Below are 21,633 nucleotides of genomic sequence, written 5' to 3'. Positions count from 1 at the left end.
ACAAAGTTGACGTGCAAAGTAGGAATGGTGGTCTGCTGTGCGCAGTTAAGCCCCAGTTGTCCATAATTAGAGCACCACTTGGTCCAACGACTTTTGTTGGCGTAAATGGCGACCAAGTCTTCACGGATCCATATTTTAGCAGCGGTGCCACAAATACTAGCGGCGGAGGTAGGTTCACGTATTCTTAAGGTTCTTTATACACTCTCATTATAGTGTAACTCTATAATCTAATGATGTGAAGCTTTCCAGACATCCAATCACGCAGCAGAGAGATGTTTTACTGCGACAGCGGTTAAACGCGCGTTCCTGCAGGGTTTCGCGTCGTCATCGCAGCAGTAGTTATAGTAGTGGTAGTAGTAACCGGTAGGTGCATTGCCATGGGAACTACTCAGAGCGTATTTGCTGTGGAAGGAGGAGGGCATACGACGTGAGTGGAGGAAACGGTGACCGGTGGGTGGTTTCCATTGAAGAATTCCCAGCAGAAGAATTCCCATCCGAGGGATGTTTACTGTGGGAAGAGGGTATGGCAAGAGCGTACGACCCGCGGAGGCTTGAGCACGATTTATGTGTCACTGGATTTTTTGTTGTTGTTGTGTTTGTTGTTGAAATCGAGCCTCAGTTTGAGCCGTAATCACATATGCTGATAAATCGTTAAGCGGCGTGCGGTGCGTGCAGCGCTGCAGTCAATGAGGAATCGTCTACGCTGTTTATTATAATAAAGTTCCTGCCCTATTTGCGTTAGCTGTGAAAGGAGGGAAGCATTGTCCTGCGAGTGCCGGAGCATGGTCTTCGATCTATTGTTTGGCATGCCCTACCGGGACCCCCTGCAGCACACCCCCTTCACCAGGAGCTCTATTTGCGTGAGCTGTGAAAGGAGAGAAGCATTGTCCTGCGAGTGCGGGAGCATTGTCTTCGTTCTATTGTTTGGCAGGCCCTACCGGGACCCCCCGCAGCACACCCTCTTCACCAGCAGCTCTATTTGCGTGAGCTGTGAAAGGAGGGAAGCATTGTTCTGCAGGTGAGGGAGCATGGTCTTCGATCTATTGTTTGGCATGCCCTACCGGGACCCCCTTCAGTACACCCCCTTCACCAGCAGCTCTATTTGCGTGAGCTGTGAAAGGAGGGAATCATTGTCCTGCGACTGCAGGAGCATTGTCTTCGTTCTATTGTTTGGCATGCCCTACCGGCACCCCCTGCAGCACACCCACTTCACCAGCACCTCTATTTGGGTGAGCTGTGAAAGCAGGGAAGCATTGTCCTGCGAGTGCGGGAGCATTGTCTTCGTTCTATTGTTTGGCAGGCCCTACCGGGACCCCCCGCAGCACACCCTCTTCACCAGCAGCTCTATTTGCGTGAGCTGTGAAAGGAGGGAAGCATTGTTCTGCAGGTGAGGGAGCATGGTCTTCGATCTATTGTTTGGCATGCCCTACCGGGACCCCCTTCAGTACACCCCCTTCACCAGCAGCTCTATTTGCGTGAGCTGTGAAAGGAGGGAAGCATTGTCCTGCGACTGCAGGAGCATTGTCTTCGTTCTATTGTTTGGCATGCCCTACCGGCACCCCCTGCAGCACACCCACTTCACCAGCACCTCTATTTGGGTGAGCTGTGAAAGCAGGGAAGCATTGTCCTGCGAGTGCAGGAACACTGTCTTCGTTCTATTGTTTGGCATGCACTACCGGGACCCCCTGCAGCACACCCCCTTCACCAGCAGATCTATTTGCGTGAGCTGTGAAAGGAGGGAAGCATTGTCCTGCGAGTGCGGGAGCATGGTCTTCGATCTATTGTTTGGCATGTCCTACCGGGACCCCCGTGCAGCACACCCCCTTCACCAGTATCTCTCTGCCTTGATACGCATACGGGCTCCACCGCTGCCGCGGCACACGACCTTCAAGGAACCAGCGAACGCCGAGCCTTTGACCCAGAACGACAGGCGTCAGTAGCAATACAGTCAACACGCCTTCCATCTCGGCCAAAGAAAATGGGAAATGACTCGTAGAAATCAGAAGAGAACGCGATAGAAAACACTCGAGCTCCGCGTTAAGGGTATACGACACCAAAGCGTAACGGGGTTTATGTCCATAAATGCTGAATTGTTCATTCGCTACTTTACACTCATACATCCTTGGGAGTCCTCGCACCACCTGCGATGGCAGGTACGGCAACTGGGGAGTCTTGTGAGGGCCAGGTTCCTCATCCTGAGCGACCTCTCGCTACCAATCAATTTAAACGCTACCTGCCACAACGTGCAGTTTGCTCACAATCCGGTGGGCAGGTTGTAATGTCATAAGGTCACGTGACCGAGATGGCCCGCCTGCCACCCAGGTTGCTTCTCTGGGAATTTATTGGTGGATTTTTGCTCACGGTCATCGACGACGACGATGTTTTTTTATGAATAGAAAGCGCAGAGACCCCAGATAATATTTGTTGCAACAGATGTCTTCTATAGAGGGGAATACTGGGAGAGTTTGCAAAGGTTTAGCATAATGAATAGCGCAAAAGGACTGCCTGATACTTTTGCGCCGTTCGTTATGCTAAAGGTGTCTGTTTCTCCCACCAAATGAAACAAAAAATAATAGACGAGCAGTTGTTGAACGCTGGCTGGAACTAGCACATTCGCGTCTCCTTTTACATCGAACAGCTTCCTCAGAGTGTCTACAGCATCTCTGGCAACTAGAACAAGTTGACATGTTGCTTTGCTTGCAAAAAATTGTGTAGGAATGAGTACATGGCGTACAAAACTTATGTAGCAAATTCGCAACACTCGGCAATAAAGAGTTAATATACCCGGTAACTGCAAGAAAGACAATGTGCGAAACGCAATCAATTGCTTTTTCTAGATCAAACAGGAGAATGGTAACTGTTCTAGCAATGCAGGTTCAATATTCACCTCATCTCCACACCGATCCCTCTGATTCAAGGGCTGACCTACTGACAACTTCAGCAGTCTGTGGTCGTTCCTTGTTGGTGGCCACGTATGAGGCACCTGCTAGACTAGAGGCTTCATCTGAAGTATTTTTGTTTTTTTTAATAAACGTCAGAAATCACTTCTTCCACAACAACACGAGAACGAAGCGAGTCTTACTGAGGTCGCTGTACAAACTGACTTCGGAAGACGTGATCATTGCCAAGTGCGGAGACAGATGAAAGCTTGAAATTACAGATAGAGGAAACACAACCATGCTGCCAGGTTCGTTCAGTTGACAATGAAACGCTGTATGAATTCTGTTTTCTTTTTCTGTTTGCATGTTGACATATAGTGGTGCAGTATGATCAATTTATATATACAGCAACAGCAGGTCGCTGAAATCCAAGAGCAAGCAACCGGGCGCTCATATGATGCTGCACTTCTTGTCTTGATAAATGACGAGATTGTCGTTGCAGGCGAAGTACTTGCCGAACTTGTCAAAGTGCGCCAGCGCAATTTCCACCCTGTCAGGTGACAAAAGAAATGACCATGGGATTAGTACCAACCAAAGAGAGGTGGCCTTTGTTTTACGAGTTCTCCTTGTCACTCAAGTGGCTCACTGCTTTATTTCCTCCGTTTCTCCGCACATTCCGGGGAGCGTGGGCAAGCACGTTAAGAGTCCTCAGTTTCTTGTTGCATTCAAGATATTTTCTTCTTGGTCGAGCTGCGGGTATTGCAGACCTTGAGCTAAGACGTCTCACGCCTTCGCCTGCTGCGAGATGCATGACCAACATTCTCGGATAAAAATTTTGAAAACAAATTTTAATGTTGCAATTGCAATGGCTTGATCATTGGTCTGATCATTGACTATTCACTGGTTCTCCAATCTTATAAACTGAAGGCTTGACCTCGGCTGAGCCTTGAAGGTCATGTGAAGTACATAGCGATCTCAGCCCGTTACCTCTAGTAGTGAAGCTACCGCTTCAAAATGCTTTTGTCCAGAATTGTAGAGTATGCATGGAGAAGATGCGACGTATGCCTTATGACATGCACCATCCATTTGAATCGTTACCAGGGCACCGGTCCTACTGCTAGACCAGGATAAGCAGGTGCATGGTGCAGGTGCAGGTGCGTCAAAGTTCTGAAGTGATGAGGAAGATCTTGGCTTCCACAAGTCTGAAGCTCCGGATTGCGCTATTCGAGCGGCGCTTGGAGCCAAACCTAGGGACCAGGATATTCTCCAAAAAAAGATAGCGCCTCTCTATTACACAAACGCTTTACAGCTGCGAAGCTTTTGGTCTGTCGCATCTCAATAGAAAGGTTTCACCCTAAAATTTGTGTGGCTTAGAATTCGGCGCAGGTGTAGAGGGGTCAGGTTTCCTACCTGTATTGTGGGTCCGGAAGTGACGTCACGAGGTTCACAATTTCTCGCAGTCGGCTGGGCACACTCTCACACCACGTCTGCCGAAGGAAAAGTTTTTCAGGTCGTTATCGCCCCCGCTTACTGTACAGATTAGCGCGCAGTGCGCGTTTCGAATTCATGTCAACGAAGCCGCGGTGCTGTTGAGAAGTGTTCTGGGAACATGGAAGGAAGAATGCGAGGTACAAACCATTGCGAACGAAATAAAAAACAGCTGGTTCTGCGTAAGGTCCAAGTTTTTCAGGCCGCTATGCTCAAATTCTTCCTCGAACTTTCTCATGAAGAGACGAAATCCCTGCGAACAGACGCGGAGAAGTCGGCAATCAGCTTCAATACTGAGATAGAGCAAAAGCATACTAGAGCGTTTCACGTAATTTGAGCAAACGGCTTTAAATAAGGCGGCAGATCGCAGCCGGGTGAAACCAACGATTAATTGTTTGGAGCCATGATGCGCTGCTAACAGCTTTTTTTTATTCGGCTTAGTTAAAGATGAATTATGCAAATTTTTAAGCACTTTCAAGGCAACGTACTTTTTACTTGGTCCTCTTTTTCAGCATTTTAGGAAACCCAACGAAACATGAACAAAAAAAAGTGACTTCGCGGACGCTCTATCGTACTGCAGCGCTCCCAACCGCGCTTTGAACTAACCAAACATACGCGCTGACCGTGCTCAGGTGAGTGCTGCGCACGGTTCGCGGGTTGGATTCCCTGCGTGGCGAGTTTATTTCAATATAGGCGAAAACGCACACGTGCTTAGGTACGGGCTGAAGAACCTCAAGCGGGCCCTCACGGCGGCGTTAAATTAAATGAGATGTGATAGGGCTTAGCGAAGTTAGAAGGACAGGTGAGGCGCATACAGTGCTAAAGACGGACACACACTGTGCAATCGCGGATTAGAGGATAGACGAGAACTAGGTGTGGGATTCCTCATTAATAAGGATATAGCTGGCAACGTAGAGGAGTTCTATAGTATTAACGAGAGGGTAGCAGCTATAGTAATTAGGCTGAATAGGAGGTACAAGCTAAAAGTGGTGCAGGCCTACGGAACCGCATCCAGCCATGATGACGAGACCGTTGAAAGTTTCTATGAGGACGTAGAATTGGCAATGCATAAAGTAAAATCACAGTACACTGTACTGATGGGCGACTTCAATGCGAAGGTGGGCAAGAAGCAGGCTAACGACCACGTGGTAGGTGACTATGGGATAGGCTCTAGAAATAGCAGGGGAGAGTTATTAGTCGAACTCGCGGATAGAAATAATTTACTGATCATGAATACCTTCTTCCGCAAACGAGGAGACAGGAAGGGGACCTGGAAGAGCCCCAATGGTGAGACTAAAAATGAAATCGACTTCATACTATGCGCTAAACCTGGCATCATCCAGGATGTGGCCGTCCTCGGAAAGGTGCGTTGTAGCGACCACAGAATGGTAAGGCCTCGAATTAGCTTAGAGTTGAAGAGAGAACGGAAGAAGCTAGTGAAGAGGAAGACCCTTAACGAGTTAGCCGTAAGAGGGAAAGTACAAGAGTTTACGATAGCACTGCAAAACAGATATGTGGCTTTAACTGAGGAAGACAATATTGATGTTCATACAATGAACGATAATCTGACATCAATAATTACGGAGTGCGCAGTAGAAGTAGGTGGTAGGACAGTTCGACAGGATGCCGGAAAGCAATCTCAGGTGACGAACGATCTGATTAAGAAGCGCCAAAGCATGAGGGCGTCTAACCCTATCGACAGAATAGAACTAATAGAGCTATCAAAGTTAATAAATAAGCGCAAGGTGGCCGACAATAGGAAGTTTAATAGGGTGAGAATCGAGCATGCTCTAAAGAACGGAGGTAGCCTAAAAGCAATAAAGAGGAAACTAGGAATAGTTAAAAACCAGATGTATTCATTAAGAGACAAGCAGGGCAATGCCATTAGCAATATGGATAAGATAGTTAACGTAGCCGAAGAGTTCTACACAGACCTGTACAGTAGCCAGTGTAATCAAAGCGTTAATGAGAAAGACAGCAGTGCACACCAATGCGTCATCCCGCCAGTAACGAAAGATAAGTAAAGAAAGCCTTAGGAGCAATGAAAAGGGGAGAAGCAGCTGGGGAGAATCAGGTAACAGCAGATCTGCTGAAGGATGGAAGGGGGGGACATCGTGCTAGAAAAACTAGCCACCCTGTATACGCAATGCCTTATGACCTCGACTGTACCAGAAGCTTGGAAGAATGCAAACATTATCTTAATTCATAAGAAAGGAGACGCCAAGGACATGAAAAATTACAGGCCGATCAGCTTACTTTCCGTTGCCTACAAAGTATTTACTAAGGTAATCGCTAATACAGTCAGCGCAACCTTAGACTTTAATCAACCAAATGATCAGGCAGGCTTTCGTAGAGAATATTCTACAATAGATCATATTCACACTATCAATCAGGTGATAGAGAAATGCGCAGAATATGACCAACCTCTATATATAGCTTTCATTGATTACGAGAAAGCATTCGACTCAGTGGAAACCTCAGCAGCCATACAGGCATTGCGTAATCAAGGGATAGAAGAGCCTTATGTCAAAATATTAGAAGATATATACAACAACTGCGCAGCTACTATAGTCCTCCATAATGTCAGCAATAAAATTCCAATAAGGAAGGGCGTCAGGCAGGGAGACACGATCTCGCCAATGCTATTCACCGCCTGTTTACAGGAGGTATTCCGAGGCCGGAATTGGGAACAGTTGGGAATAAGAATAACTGGAGAATACCTAAATAATCTGCGATTCGCTGATGACATTGCCTTGCTGAGTCACACAGGAGCTGAACTGCAAATCATGATCAATGAGTTAGACAGGCAGAGCTAAACGATGGATCTAAAAATTAACATGCAGAAAAGCAAGGTAATGTTCAACAGTCTAGCAAGGGAACAACAGTTCACAATTGGCAGCGAGAGCCTGGAAGTTGTGACGGAATACGTCTACTTAGGGCAGGTAGTGACAGCTGATCCGGATCATGAGAGAGAGACAACTAGAAGGATAAGAATGGGGTGGAGTGCATATGACAAGTTCTCGCAGATCATGAGTGGACCAATTTCCCTCAAGAGAAAAGTGTACAATGGATTTATCTTACCGGTACTCACCTACGGGGCAGAAACGTGGAGGCTAACGAAAAATTTCAGCTTAAGTTAAGAACAACGCTGCGAGCCATGGAAAGGAAAATGATAAGTGTAACGTTAATAGACCGGAAGCGGGCAGAGTGGATGAGGGAAGAAACGCGGGTTAATGACATCCTAGTCGAAATCAAGAGAAAGGAATGGGTTTTGGCAGGGCATGTAATGCAAAGGCAAGATAACCGCTGGTACTTAAGGGTAACGGAGTGGATTCCAAGAGAAAGTAAGCGTAGCAGGGGATGGCAGAAGGTTAGGTGGCCGGATGAGATTAAGAAGTTTGCAGGCAAAGGGTGGATGCAGCTGGCAAAGGACAGGGTTAATTGGAGAGACATGGGAGAGGCCTTTGCCATGCAGTGTGCGAAGTCAGGCCGATGATGAAGATGATGATGATGATGAACGCTTTGGAAAAGTAACGAAAACTTGGCGCATAAATGTGGACGCCTCTACGTTAGGCTGTATACGGGGGTGAAACATAAGACTATATGTGCCCGAGTCGACCAGGGATCCTTCAGGAAGCTTAGAAGCTTACCCATACAGATGATGATTTAAAACTTAGTGAAAAGAACCCCCAGGCAATCCCCTTTAATGCGAAGACAAAGACAGTGACCGCCACCCCATGAGAGCGCTAACTCCATATGAGCCAAGTACACCTCGGTCAAATGTGAATACACGGGTCTCATACTAGCAAATGCCCACTCACTGGAGGACGTTCTCATCTACGGGAAAGTGAACGCAGACTGAGGTGAAGGCTACGACATTCTACGCCGGCCGCGAAGGTTTGCACTCTTTTCCACAAAGGCATCAGGAAGTTATCAAGGAAAGAAAGAGTGGACCCCTGGATCGCACAGTTGCTAAATCCCTAAAACCTATTTAGAGACCTGTGCACACTGCAGGCGCAGTTTGGTAGCACTGTTTCCGAGACATTTACAGCGGTAGCTGTTATGCGCCCGTCCCTGACTTGCGCGTCGCCATCGGCGTAACCGTTGGGTGCGTTAATGTCACGATCACTTGACATTATATCACGTGACGTTAATGCCACGTGACCTTATGTCACCGTCAACCTGGGTCGCATAAGCCTACGGGTGGCTCTGTTTGGAACAGCCGCCTGCCAGTGCAGAGGTGCATCACTTGAGGACTACACCACTGCGCCAGGAATATATATCCCCAAAACTAAAAGCCTTAACAGCTATCGCTGAATATCGCGTTGCACTGTCGTAACCATTCTGTGAGTTTTTTTTCTCATTATTCCACACTTACAGACTAGACAAGCTCCTAAGCGCTAGCTGTTTACCACAAACTACATTCCATGCTCTGTATTCCATGTCAAGAGTGTTGTAACAATGGACGCCCTCATCAGTTAAGCAGACGTGCCCTCTTTAAACACGAAAATCGAAAACATATTGCCGTGAACCTTCGTACTGTTTGTTTATTCATTTTTCAAAGGTGCCGACACGCGGCTTTATCGCTTTGTTTGTGATGCATGACACGACTAGATTTGTCTCGTTTGCTCGCAGCCGGGGGACGCCGATTCTACGGTGTTCCAGAATGTTCTAATAACTTTGCACGCTTTATCTCGAAATTTCACTATCAGCTGTAAACTGAGCAAGGCCGGGAGCGGCGTCCATTCGGTTCGACGAACGCCGAGCAAGGTTGTTGCTACGCCGCCGCCGAGTGATTCAGTTTTTTGCGGGCGCAAGCCAGCCCATATGAAGGGTTTTGTTTAGAAACCATTTCCGCCGTCTTTCTGCTCTCCGGACTGCAGCCACCACTGTGTGACCATATTGGAAGCGTTTCGAGCCTCACCTTGTAAGCCAGGCCGACTGCAGCCATGCTCGTAACCACCTCCTTGCGGAATGTGTTGATTTCAGTCTGCAGTGGAAACAGGAAGTACTCTCAATTTAAAATTAATAAAGAGACAGCTTAAACCTTTTCTTCTTCATACGATGCGAATCACTGAGCAAACCATAGAAACGTGACGCGGCGTGTTGAAGTAGATTGCTCATTGTTGAAAGAAAACATCAGGACAAGAGCCTGGTCGTGATCATCTCCAGTTCTTTGGTGATGTGTTGTTATACGGGACTGCCACAAATGAGTCTCCCGGTTTTATGGCCCACATACTGGCATGATGCTGGCATGCATTGCCGAAAACGAACGGCATTATACAAGCGACTTGCAGTAGTTTAAAATCTTTGGATGGAGAAAAAACTGAAGCTAAAAATTCTCGATTGGTGTTTCCATACAAGATCGCTCACATTCAAAAAAGCTATGCACTTAGATGCTGGTGATAAAATGTTTTAATGATAGATTGTCTCATTAATCACATATTTTCAGCCCTGAAGAGTGCAGGGGCTCTGCGTGTTATGTGGTCGTACATACGAATGCGTAGTATTTCTGGACATCGGCTCCTCTCTTAGCTGACCTCAACGCCTCTCTCTCTCTCTCTCTCTCTCCATAGGATGGGCTCACCGTATTCACAGGTTTGAAGAGGCTGTTGTAACACGACTCCACCGTGTCACTGTAGTTGCGTATTGTGGACGAGTCCCACCAGCACATGTAGGTGCCGTTCTGGTCGAAGCAACGACCTACACTTGCGGAAGAGGAAGTACAAAGAAGGGAGAAAAAAATACTCGTGCAACGCATTTCAATAATGTCTTTGGGAAGCTATGCGGCAGTGCCGGTGAATGTAGATCAATGCGCTTTGGACACATTTTGAAGGGCAGAGGGGCGAGCCAAGAAGAGTAAGAAGCGTTCACGTAACTAATATGTGAATTCCCCACTCAAATGATATCGAATTGCAAACGCTAGGAAGTCCTCAGGAGTGAATGACAAATACAACTACTGCGAAGTCATCTATTCACGATTAGTTTTGTGTAATTGTTGATAATATGCTGTGGGTAGCACGATACTCATATAGATATTTGTTCCCGATGTTTTGTTACGCCGAAATCGCAGGAAATTTGATTAATCGGCGCATGCACCCCAATGTCTTCCCAAAGGACCAGAGACATCGTGCCCCCCCCCCCCCCATTAACACCTGGCCCCCGAACTGAACCGCAACCCGCCAAAAGCAAATCCCTGTTAGGGCCATAAGTCTTGTCCCCTTCTTTTTTTTAATGTTAATCATTTGCACTGGGTCAGAGATGCTTTCTGTGTGTGATGAAATCAGCAAAGCCAGCAGTGCTCTGAGCCTTTTCTTGGATTTGAAACATCGTTTAGTGTAAATTAAACTCTGCGCCGGCTGGTCATTGCACAGTTTCTACTCGAAGATGTGATCGGAAGACATGCCGTGAACGATTTGGTGACTCTTATCGTACCAATAAAAATCACCTGTCACGATCACCAGGCCCATCGCTTACTGACAGCTAATAGGAAAGGTACAAGTGCATTTACCATTGGTTTCAATTCCTGCTAGAGATATCTCCATGTGCTTCACTATGCGCTTGCTGGTCCCGGAATATTTTCATCTTTAGCCCAGTCCTTTTACTACATTTGCATCTCCGCTATTTATCGATACAGCTGTTGTCTGTCGTGCACACTACATGCACTGTCCAAGACAGCGCCTCATCCTGTATGTCCCTCTACACCAGTTTCTTCTCTCACTTATGCCATTATACATTACACAGCGGTAAGCACCTGTATTGCTCTTCGTGGAATCGGGACGTGACGTTACTGCAGCCAATCAGAGACCACATCCGCGATGGCTTAAACGTGACGTCACACCGCACTGAAGAAATATAAGTTAGCGCAGCGTTTATCTGCGTGTCGCGTGTGTGAGCACATAAATGAACACCTCCACTGCCTGTGTTCGGAGTGAGAGTGGATGCAAAAGGTTCGCAGAGTGCGGACACCCAGTGGGGATCGTTTTCACGAAGACAAGAGCAGTTAAAAAGAGTGCGACAAGTGTTCGTTTTTTTTTAGTCGGCCGCCTATTATTGCATGGTAGATATAGGTGTATCTGCACGGGCCTTTCTTTCTTGCTAGACAATTATTTTCTTTCCCAGTATTGGTTGTTCCTAAGTCACTTTATCGCAGGCTAGAAATATCAGAAAACCACCACTTGCCTTCGAATATAAGGGAGCTCATCATCTTAGAAGCAATTAGGAATCCAAGAGAGCCGAAGTTGAGTGCCCTGCGTCGTGAAAAAGAAGCAAAAAAAACAAGTGGAAACAAAAATACGTTTGTGAGTGCGAACGCAGAAGGGCCACGAATAGGTTTTTCCGGCAGGATTTTCATTTTCAGAAGCCGCTAACCACGCATGGAGGAGTTATTAGCGATTGAATGAAACAAGTACGCTAAGCGATCATAACGCCCGAACATGCCAGCGCCTAGACATCAACCAACAAACATGGAACTAATCCCGTGCACGAAAAGGTTTAGGAATTCGGCACCTGGTTACCTGATGCCAGCTGCAGCCTCAAAAGAGCTTCCAGGGGCCGTACTCTAAAGTATCTATTTGAAATGACTGTCCATTGTCCATTTCATTCCGGCTGACATCATCGTGATGACCAGAATGGAGGAGAACAGAAAGTGGCCAGCCACACAAATCACAAGGCGGCGGGTCTCCACATCGACAATAGCCTTCGCCACTCGCTGCACGCGTCGGTTAGCCATCGGTTGCGAGATGTTCTAGCCAGTGAGCCGATGTTCTAGTCGGACGCTTGAAAGCTGCAGCTGCGTCACCGAACAACAGTGGCCAATGCCAGAGGACCAAACAAATGGATCTCTATACAGTACGGCGCCAGGTTTCAGTTAAGGCTTGAGCTAACCTCATGATTTATTTTATATGGTCATCTCCGACAACGAGCAGTCATGATACACCTATCTTATCGAGTTAGCGCCGGGAGGTGTGCTGAAATTTTGCTTCGCGCGAGAGATTAAGCTCGAGAAGTCATTGTCGACGGTAAACAGACCTGCTACGAATCGCCAAAACGTGCTTTGTGCCTGAAAGAACCGGCAGACAATATGTAACAATATTTATTTTTCCTTGTTAAGGGAAAACACTTCTCGTGCCCCATTTGCCAGGTAGTTTTTTTTAACGCGAGATCGTTAAGGCTCCCATTCAGCGGCAACCCTGTCGAGGTCGGCGTGTCGAGAAATGCAGGTGGCCCACCTATAGGTCACGTGACCTTGTGACGACATTGCAACATGCCCAGCGAGGTGTAAGCAACGTGCACACCGTTTCGGGTGCAATCAACTCAATCAACTCAATTATCTCGATTTTAAATTAAATCAACTCAATTTATTTAAATTGAGCTGCCACCTGCCCACCATGGCACTACACTTCGTGTGATATGAGTGGTATGAGGACTACCCGCGATTTATGAATCTCACTCATAGATTGACCAAGTTCCGCAAATATGGGCACGTAGGCAGAACCTAGGCAGAAGAGTACTTGTGCGGGAGAGATCTGTAATGCTATAGCATTGCACTCTTAAGGGTAGGCTAAGCGTTATGTGATGGTGAAAGAAAACAGTGTCCGTGTCTGGGAAGTGATTTCCAGAGATGATCACAGGTCACTGAGGGGACCCATTAATGCTATCACGTCATACTCTCAAGGCTGAGTTTGTTTTTCTCTTGGTGCCCTGTCTTTCTTTTTTGCTTCTTGATTTCTTGGTTGTTCGTTCCCTGTATAGTTTCTTATTTTAGATCACCATGTGGTTCAAGCTCTTAAACGCCGCGCAGCTTACAAAATTGATTGACGTGGAAAATTCCGTTTGTACCATTCAGGCGGCAAGCAACAGCTGCTGAATGTGCACTCGCTAAATTTGCGTTAAGCTGTCCTGTTATTAGGCTTCGTCAATGAAAAGCGTGCCACAGGGCCACTCCTGAGACATAAACGGGTGCCAAGCAACGCTTAGCGTATTTTTACGTACATATCCGATGGTCTTGAACACCTCCCAGTGCCCGCCAATTTGATTAAAATTTCGCTGGCCCCTGCGCAGCTGCACAGAAGCCTGTCAGTGATAATTTATACAAGAACACTTCAATTACTTTCCATTTCGAAGTTAAAGTAGTTGTCCATGATAATTCCAGCTTTCCTGACGCAACACATATGCACTACGAAGGACGTGCTCATGATGGTTCCAGTTTATTCGGCGTTACGCATACGCATACATATATGACGGATAACCACTGGTTAGCAGGCGCTAGAGAAGTGTTTTTATCTAGCTGTGCTCCTGTGGAGAACTGTGTTTTCTTTCAGTTCTCTTTCACATTTATTCCTCAATCGCACGGTTTTTCCTTCATAAAAAAGAAAAAGTTGCTTTCATGGGGGAGTTTTTGCAGAATGCTGTAACGTTGCCTACTAGATCTACCGAAACTGGTTAGCAGCTCTAACCTGTTTAGTACATGCATGAGAGTAATTTTTTTGTGGTATACAGACGATGTGAAGGCGACTTACGGACTTAGGCCATCCGTGTATAGGGGTGGCTCCAGCATTGCTCCTGGAACAACTTGATATTGAGAAGTCGAAAGAGGAAGAAGAACGGGTAATGAACGGAACTGCACAGAGTAATTTAAACATCAATGTTTTCTTAATGCGTATAATACGCGGCTTATATTCACGCGTACTGAGTTCCTGATGGCGTAATATTGGGCAGTTTTCATATCCTCATAAACCTGACTACGCCCACTGCAGGGCAAAGGCGTCTCCCATGTCTCTTCAATTAACTCTGCCCTTTGCCAGCTGCGGGCAGCGTAACTCCGCAAGATTTTTCATCTCATCCTTCACCATAACTTTCTGCCGCCCCCTGTAACGCTTGCCTTCTCTTGGAATCCACTCCGTTACCCTTAAGGACCAGCGGTTATCTTGCCTTCGCAGTACATGCCCCGCGCAAGCCCATTTCTTCCTCTTTATTTCGACTAGGATGTCATTAACGTGCGTTTGTTCCCTCACCCACTTTGTCCGCTTCCGGTCCCTTAACGTTATACTTATCATTTTTCTTTCCACAGCTCGCTGCGTTCTGCTTAACTTAAGCTGTCTGTCTGTCTGTTGTTGCCAGGAAGAAAAGGAAAGTGCACAGGCCTGCTCATTGGCTCAAGCCGAGCCACAATCGCTACCACGTGCAGATAGTAGGAGTTGAAGGATGGGATAGAAAGACAGGACGTTTATCGTTAGCCTCCACGTTTCTGCCCCATAGCTGAGTACCGGTAGTATACAGCTGTTGTACACTTTTCTTTTGGGGGATGTTGGTAAACTGCCATTCATGATCTGAGAGAACCTGCCGTACGCGCTCCACCCCATTCTTATTTTTCTAGTTACTTCAAAACAAACAAAAACAGCTAGCCGTCATGCTCTTTTTGTCTTCTTGAAAACACGTACAGGTTGGATCTGAATAACGGCTACCTACCGCGAACAACCGAATGCAAAAGGTGGTAGCATTCCTTGTGATTCTTATCGATAACATTGCGATGGAGCTAGTAATACGAGCACATCAACGTTCCTGCAAACAGGTTTCCTTGCTCTCTTAGAACGCGTGATTTACCCGCCGCGGTGGCTCAGTGGTTAATGCACTCGGCTTCTGATCCGGAGTTCGCGGGTTCGAAGCCGACCGCGGCGGCCGCGTTTCGATGGAGGCGAAACGCAAAGGCGCCTGTTCGCTGTGCGATGTAAGTGCCCTTTATAAAGATACCCAGGTAGTCGAAATTATTCCGGAGCTCTCCATTATGGCACATCTTTCTTCCTTCTTTCAGTCCCTGCTTTATACCTTCCCTTACGACGCGGTTCAGGTGTCAGCCGAGACGTGAGGCAGATATTGCGCCATTTCCTTTCCCCAAAAACCAATTTCAATTTCAACGCGTGATTCAGAGTGAATGACAGTCCTGATGTTTATCTCTCAGTCACTGCCAGCAAGGCATGAGGCGAGTAAGGCTATTCTACATCATTATCTCTGCAACAAACTCTAATAAATGAATAAGCCGATACAGGGCAGCTTAGGTTAGAGATTGAGGCACAACACAGTAAACAGATTTTTATCATCGTTACCGTTCACAAAGATTACAACATGGGTAAGACCAGTATAACGCCAGCAAGGACAGACACTTCGTATACAGACATGCTCATGCTCGCAACGATAAACATTCCGCTGGAACCTACTCCCATGGTCATCTTTACATACGTAAGGTTTTCATAAATTTTCTTATGTGCAACTCGACAAATCACTCGCAAGAACAATCATCTGAATCGTTTCTGTAGTTGCAAATGTTTGGTTATTATGGCAGGCAGAGAGAGAAACAACGTTTACCTTGAGTCTTATGAAATCATACAAGAGGTTGAGACCGAAGTTGCCTTTTTTCTAATTGAAGCCCAAAGCTTATTAGACCTAACGCCGCTTACAGATCTCGCGCGTAAGACAACGACTATGTAGGTACACGCAAGGAGTTACGCTAGGTATACATGCCTCAGAGCCTGGAACGGTGGCGCCATGCATTCCAGCAATGGGCAAAAACGGAAGTTCACTTACTCACTGTGTTGTATATCGGGTCGTAATTAACTTGTAGCGAGGAGTATGGCACATCGCTGAAATGAAGAAATATAGGCTAAATCAGTGCGCTTGTTCCCAATTCACATCACTCTTTACTAAAGCGAAAGTGTATCTCCAACCTGCGCTCACAGAAAATACCATGAATGTTTTTAATTCTCACATAGTTCTAAAGAACTCAAGAGAAGGTTGACAGATTCCTCGTTATGTACGGTCATCCCAGCTTACGTGCTAAAAGACGTTTGAAATGATAGCGCACATACTGTGTAATTTATGAATCAATCAGCATTTTACTAAGTTTTCGTGCGCAGGGTAGGTTTACCATTTATTGTGCGAATATGTGAAGCGTCGTTCCCCCCCCCCCCCCCAAAAAAAAAAACAAAAACTATACAGTGGGCAATATACATTTTTTACGAGTAGATGAGACGTCATTTATTACTGGAGAAGGATGCACAATGTACATTTTTTAACTCTCAGGAACCATACGGCACCACTTCTTTGCATTGTAACATAAGCATGCTGCAGGTAAGCATTTTAGAAGACGTTGTTTGATGCCTTCATCATAATTTCTTCTTCCCCTGTGAAAATTGTTTTTAATTATGTGGAATAAATTGTTTTTATGTAGCGCAATTTATAATTGGCCCCATGATGCATTCAGAACTCTTACTAAAACAAATAAGTATCAGAAGGTGTATTTCGGGCGCATTCGTTATGAAACAGACGTTCATAAAAATACTCTAAGCTTTTTTCAAGTTTCGCAGTCGGTAAAGGGACAGTCAACTGACTTTTATGGAGCGAATTTTTTTTAAACGATTGAAAGCACTTTGCCCAAATAAACAAAACCAGGCTGTGGCACTGAGAAACACAGCAGAACAGTTTAAAACCTCTATTTTTTCCTATTGGTAGTCTAGCTTTGTCATTGCAGCCGGCGTCCTCGAAATCTGACCATGAGAACACGAAATAGAGTGAGTATAGGGACACTCCGAACACAATGTATGCCACCTCGCATAGGAGGCCTACAGAGGCAGTGATTGTGCCATTAAAAATAATACAAATAAACTAATGCTCGTGACATCTATCGAAGATGACAGCAACTACTTAAGCATTGCAAAGCATTGCCGCTTGTGGCGCCGCTGCAAGCTTAGCGTCGGCGCCTGTAGGGTGATTTCGTTTCGAAGGCATTATTAAAGATGATCAAGCAAGGTTACACAATAAATTCTCTATAATTTATTAATACAGTGAACCGTACCCTGCCTTATGTTGATAGGAAGAAAACTTAAATTTGTCTCATACTGGGGAAGTGAAGCGAAATAACTAGAATAAGAAGAGGGTGGAGGGCATCTGGCAGGTTCTCTCAGGTCATGAATGGCAGTTGACAATATCCCTGGGTAAGAGAAAAGTATAAGACAGCTGTATCTAACGGGTGCTCGCTTAAGGAGCAGAAACGTGCAGGCTAAGGAAAGGGTCCAGCTTAAGTTCAAGTCAACGCAGCCAGCTATGGAGACGAAAACGATATGCGTAACGTTAAGGGACAGGAAAAGGGCAGAGTGGGTGAGGGCACAAACGCAGGTTGATGACATCCTAGTCGAAATCAAGAGAAAAAAATGGGCTTGGGCGGGGCATGTGATGCGAAGGAAAGATAATCGCAGGCCCTTGAAAGTAACGGAGTGGATTCCAAGAGAAGGCAAGCTTAGCAGGGGGTGGCAGAAAGTTAAGGTGGGCGGATGAGATTAAGAAGTTTGCGGGCATAAGATGGCCGCTTCTGGCATAAGACGTGGCTAATTGGAGATATATTAAAGAGGTCTTTGTCGCGTAATGGGCGTAGTCAGGTTGTTGCTGGCGGTGATGACTCTGGGGCGTAGTCCTGTAATGCAGTATATTCACTCCAGGCGTCTACCATGTTAGTCTCAATGACAGACCACAGCGTAGCGCTACCATCCACTCACTCGTACTACCTGACTTTCTTTGCAAACTAGAAACTCCTGCCTAAACCGTGAGTTCTGCCCTCGTTATTGCCTCCGTGCGGCAAGCATATGCCGGCATTTGTTACTCGTCTCCGACATTAAACTGCCTGTCCCTTTTATTATCACTGACGCATAACAGAGGCCTAAAATAATGAGACTAATCCCCTCCGTACCTCTGTGGCCATAAAACAGTGCGAAAAAAATCGAACTCTACCGCTAACCTTCCGTGGAAACTGTTCAGTGCCTTCTACTCGCCATAAATGGACGTTCAGGCCTACAATAGTTTGTCATAGTCATTCGTAACGTGCGCTGGTCAAAACGCTCCTTCCGCCTTCATATTCAAGAGCGGCGCATTCTTTCTTCGTGGAATACCGGACTCGCTGTTGTCCTCGACCGAGCACTCACTTGATGAACTCGGGCCGATTCCACGTGAGCTTTTGCCACTCGCGCTCTGCCTCGGAAACCATGAGCTTGACGACGAGGATGACGTACGTGTCCTGGTACTCGGTCTGAAGCGAGAAGCACGCAGCCCAAGCGGCACAGATATACATCCACCCCGATGCTGTTTTCTTCCTTTCTCACACGAACACGGACGGTACGGTAATCCTTTCGCCCGACTCTATTCCGCTGCCATCATGACCTGCTCCGGCTGGTTGATGCCGGCAGAAATAAAAGCGTCGTGGTGCCTTGTGCAGCGCCGAAGAACCAAAAAATAAACGAGATAGAATGGAATCGTTGTATTATTCCGAGTGCACTGTTTTAGTGCCGCTGCCTCAAATGCGCGTCTAGCGAGTCCTCCACATCGACGCAGCGCCGGGGGATGGCGCCATGGGTTCTAGGCGTCAGAGCTCCTCTTGGGGACCGGACGTATAGTGTGTAGCGCAGATTCTCTTCTCGATTCGTTAGTCTGCTGCTCCACAATCACCTATAACGACAGGGCTGGTATCTCCAGCTCCGGTATCAGAGAAAAAGAATTAAAAATATAATGACGAAACACGCCTCTTGAACTGAATGGAGCTTGGGTCGCCGTTGGTTTTTTTGGCATTTGCATGGTCCACGACAGCTTTGTCGAACTAAAGCATGTACCGACGGTGTCGGGTATGGCTTAAATGCTTCTGAAGTTTTAGACAGTCGGGAAATAAAAACCGAGGGCAAAGATTGAGATTTCATGTTGACTGATTTACCGGAATCTAAGTTTCTCAAGAACATTATCTGGTTAAGAAGCACTGTCGGTTAGTTTTTAATGGTATAACGTTCGAGCATTGTCAAGAAACAACTGGACGACCACACTGATACTCGCAAAAGCCAAACAGAAGTCCCAGCCAACCAACTAGAGGCCATTCTGTTCGGGCTTGTCGTAAAAGCTACTTCTTAGTCTCAATAGACATAAATGCTCAAAGAGTAGCAAAGCGCGAGTGCATTTTGATTTACTCCATGAGCCTAACTGAATGAAAGGAGAAGAGAAGACGACAAGCGTATATAGTCTGCATGCAAAAAAAAAAAAACGGCACTCATACTTACAAATGGCAGCTCAATCGACATTACCTAGAATAAAGACGCAATAGTTTCGGTTAAAGTACCTGCACACGAGTAGTATACCGAAATTACCAAAGATTAGCGCCTTTAACTGTGGCGAACATAGGAGGACCTATTCGTAAAATAAACGTCCACCCTGCTTGTCGCGTAAGGTTCTGAAAAAGGCTTCATTTCTCGCCCAAGGGCAGGAGTAAATGTGAGAGAGGGGGGAGGGAAGCGGCCGCCCCTCCCACCTCTCTTTTTCGAGGCAGGAATTTTCTGAGGGGGAACCAAACTGGCCCAACATTTTTATGACAGGAAAGAAGTTCCGGAAAATGCGTTGTACAAATAGGTCCACCCTACATCGCCCAACAGAGCACCCTTTCCTCGCTTACCCGAAATCTCAGACTCTAAAAGATTCCTACGGCGATGCCGTTTTCATCAGGGAAAGTTGCATATATATCTTCGTAAAATATTTACAAACAACGAAAGCAGTCATCGTGCAGAACTCACGTCTTCCACCAGCGCCTCGTTCTGTTCGCCGACAACGAACTTGATGCGTTGCACCTGCACGCGGAAAGTGCGGCAGAAACAGTTTTTATACCGATAGATCTGTAGTATATCATCCCCCAAAAGGCACCGTTGTCTGGATACGTAGCGAATAAGAGGAGCGGCGCTGGGCCGCATCTGCTGCCGCAACGGTAGCGGCGTGTCTTGCGGGACATGGCGCGAAGACTCCGGCTTAAGCTCAAACATCGCGCTGACCAAGAGTTGCGTTATATAAACTCCAAAAACATGCGCGAAAATGAATTTGTTTTAGCGTGCCAGCAGTACCTGTCGCTCGAAGGCCTTTGAAGAAAAGTACAAGTTCTTTTTGGCAACGAGCGGGTACGTGAAAGGGTAAAATTTCATGTTAATCGTCGGGGTCATAGGTTTTTTGGAAGAAGATAAATTTCGCCTTGCTAACATCATCAGACTTTGGAGGGCTATGAAAACTATCGTAGTGCCCAAGACAAGAAGAGAGGAAGACTCTACTCTATAAATTGTAGTGTTCGTGCTACGGCAACAAGGCGCAAGTCGGCAGTATATGACGAGATAGATACTCATTGCGAATTATGCCTCAAGGTCATCAGCTTTAACTTTTTCTATACCAACTAAACGCAACGTTTCTAGTTCTGCGTATGCCTGCTCATATATGGTCTCAAGAACTGTGCGCCTCCTACATGTAGGAGAAAGAATTAAAGAATATGTCACGATGCCAAGGAATAGAAAGCATACAGTGTGATACAACATGGCTGCAATACACACGTAAAGTCTTGCATCTTTTGGGATGTCTGAATTGAAAAAGAGTGGTTCACTCCCCAGTCGAGGTATTGACGGACACTAAATGCACCGCCCTGTGCTCTCGTGCTGGGCAGATTTAATTACGTCGCAGTGCATTGCGGTCAAAACCTTGAGAACTATAGGCTATGACCGGTTCGTGAGTCGAAGCATGCCACTGACGAGAAGAATTAGGACACTTACGCTCCGCCTTAACGGTATGATGCGACAGCGTTAATGGTTATTCGCTACTTATTCCTAAATTAGTACCTCTTTGTAATTGCACACTGATTAGCAAAAATCAGTAGACATACTAGACCACGTGATACACCAAAGGAGACACAAGGTCTTCCTTTAACAAAGTCGAACGAACGTTTCTCAATCGCCTAAAAGTAGCATGTCCGACTCGCAACCCAAATGTCGTGGGTTCGATTCCCAACCAATTACCTCTTTGTTTTAAGCGTAATTAATTTACTTTACATCTTTTTATATCATAATGACAGTCATAGTTTAACTCGAGTTTAAGTCGGTTTCATTCCCCAGCTCGACGTCTGACATCCCAACCCTCTCGACCAATCTTGAATTAGGTTGACAACGCACACGGCTCTTCCTTGGAACGTCCGCTCTAACGCTGCCACTGAAAAGTGAGCTTTGCTTTCAAAGAGATTTTCTTGTGTTTTGTCTCATGTGTACTGCCCGTGCAATCCGCTTTAGAACGAGAAAAAGTAGCAGAGAATATAGAGCAGAATGAATCAACGAGAGAAGTTAATCAAAGAGAACTTCATTCATATTTGCGGTGTGCACTGTGCTGAACCTTACGTGCGGTGGCTATGTTTGTTATATACCTTACAGAAAATGACCGAGGA

At 46.3% G+C, this 21,633-nt stretch overlaps 1 pseudogene; it reads right to left on the bottom strand.

Annotated features, from left to right (window-relative positions):
• Positions 1-3,329: 3,329 nt before the first annotated feature.
• Positions 3,330-21,633, bottom strand: part of LOC144119930 (membrane metallo-endopeptidase-like 1) — a 26,516-nt pseudogene continuing 8,212 nt past the window's right edge.

The sequence above is a fragment of the Amblyomma americanum genome, chromosome 2, assembly GCF_052857255.1.
Source record: "Amblyomma americanum isolate KBUSLIRL-KWMA chromosome 2, ASM5285725v1, whole genome shotgun sequence".
In the NCBI taxonomy this organism is placed as follows: Eukaryota; Metazoa; Arthropoda; class Arachnida; order Ixodida; family Ixodidae; genus Amblyomma; species Amblyomma americanum.
The sequence above is the reverse complement of the archived record's forward strand: the minus strand, read 5'-3'. Positions and strand labels throughout refer to the sequence as shown.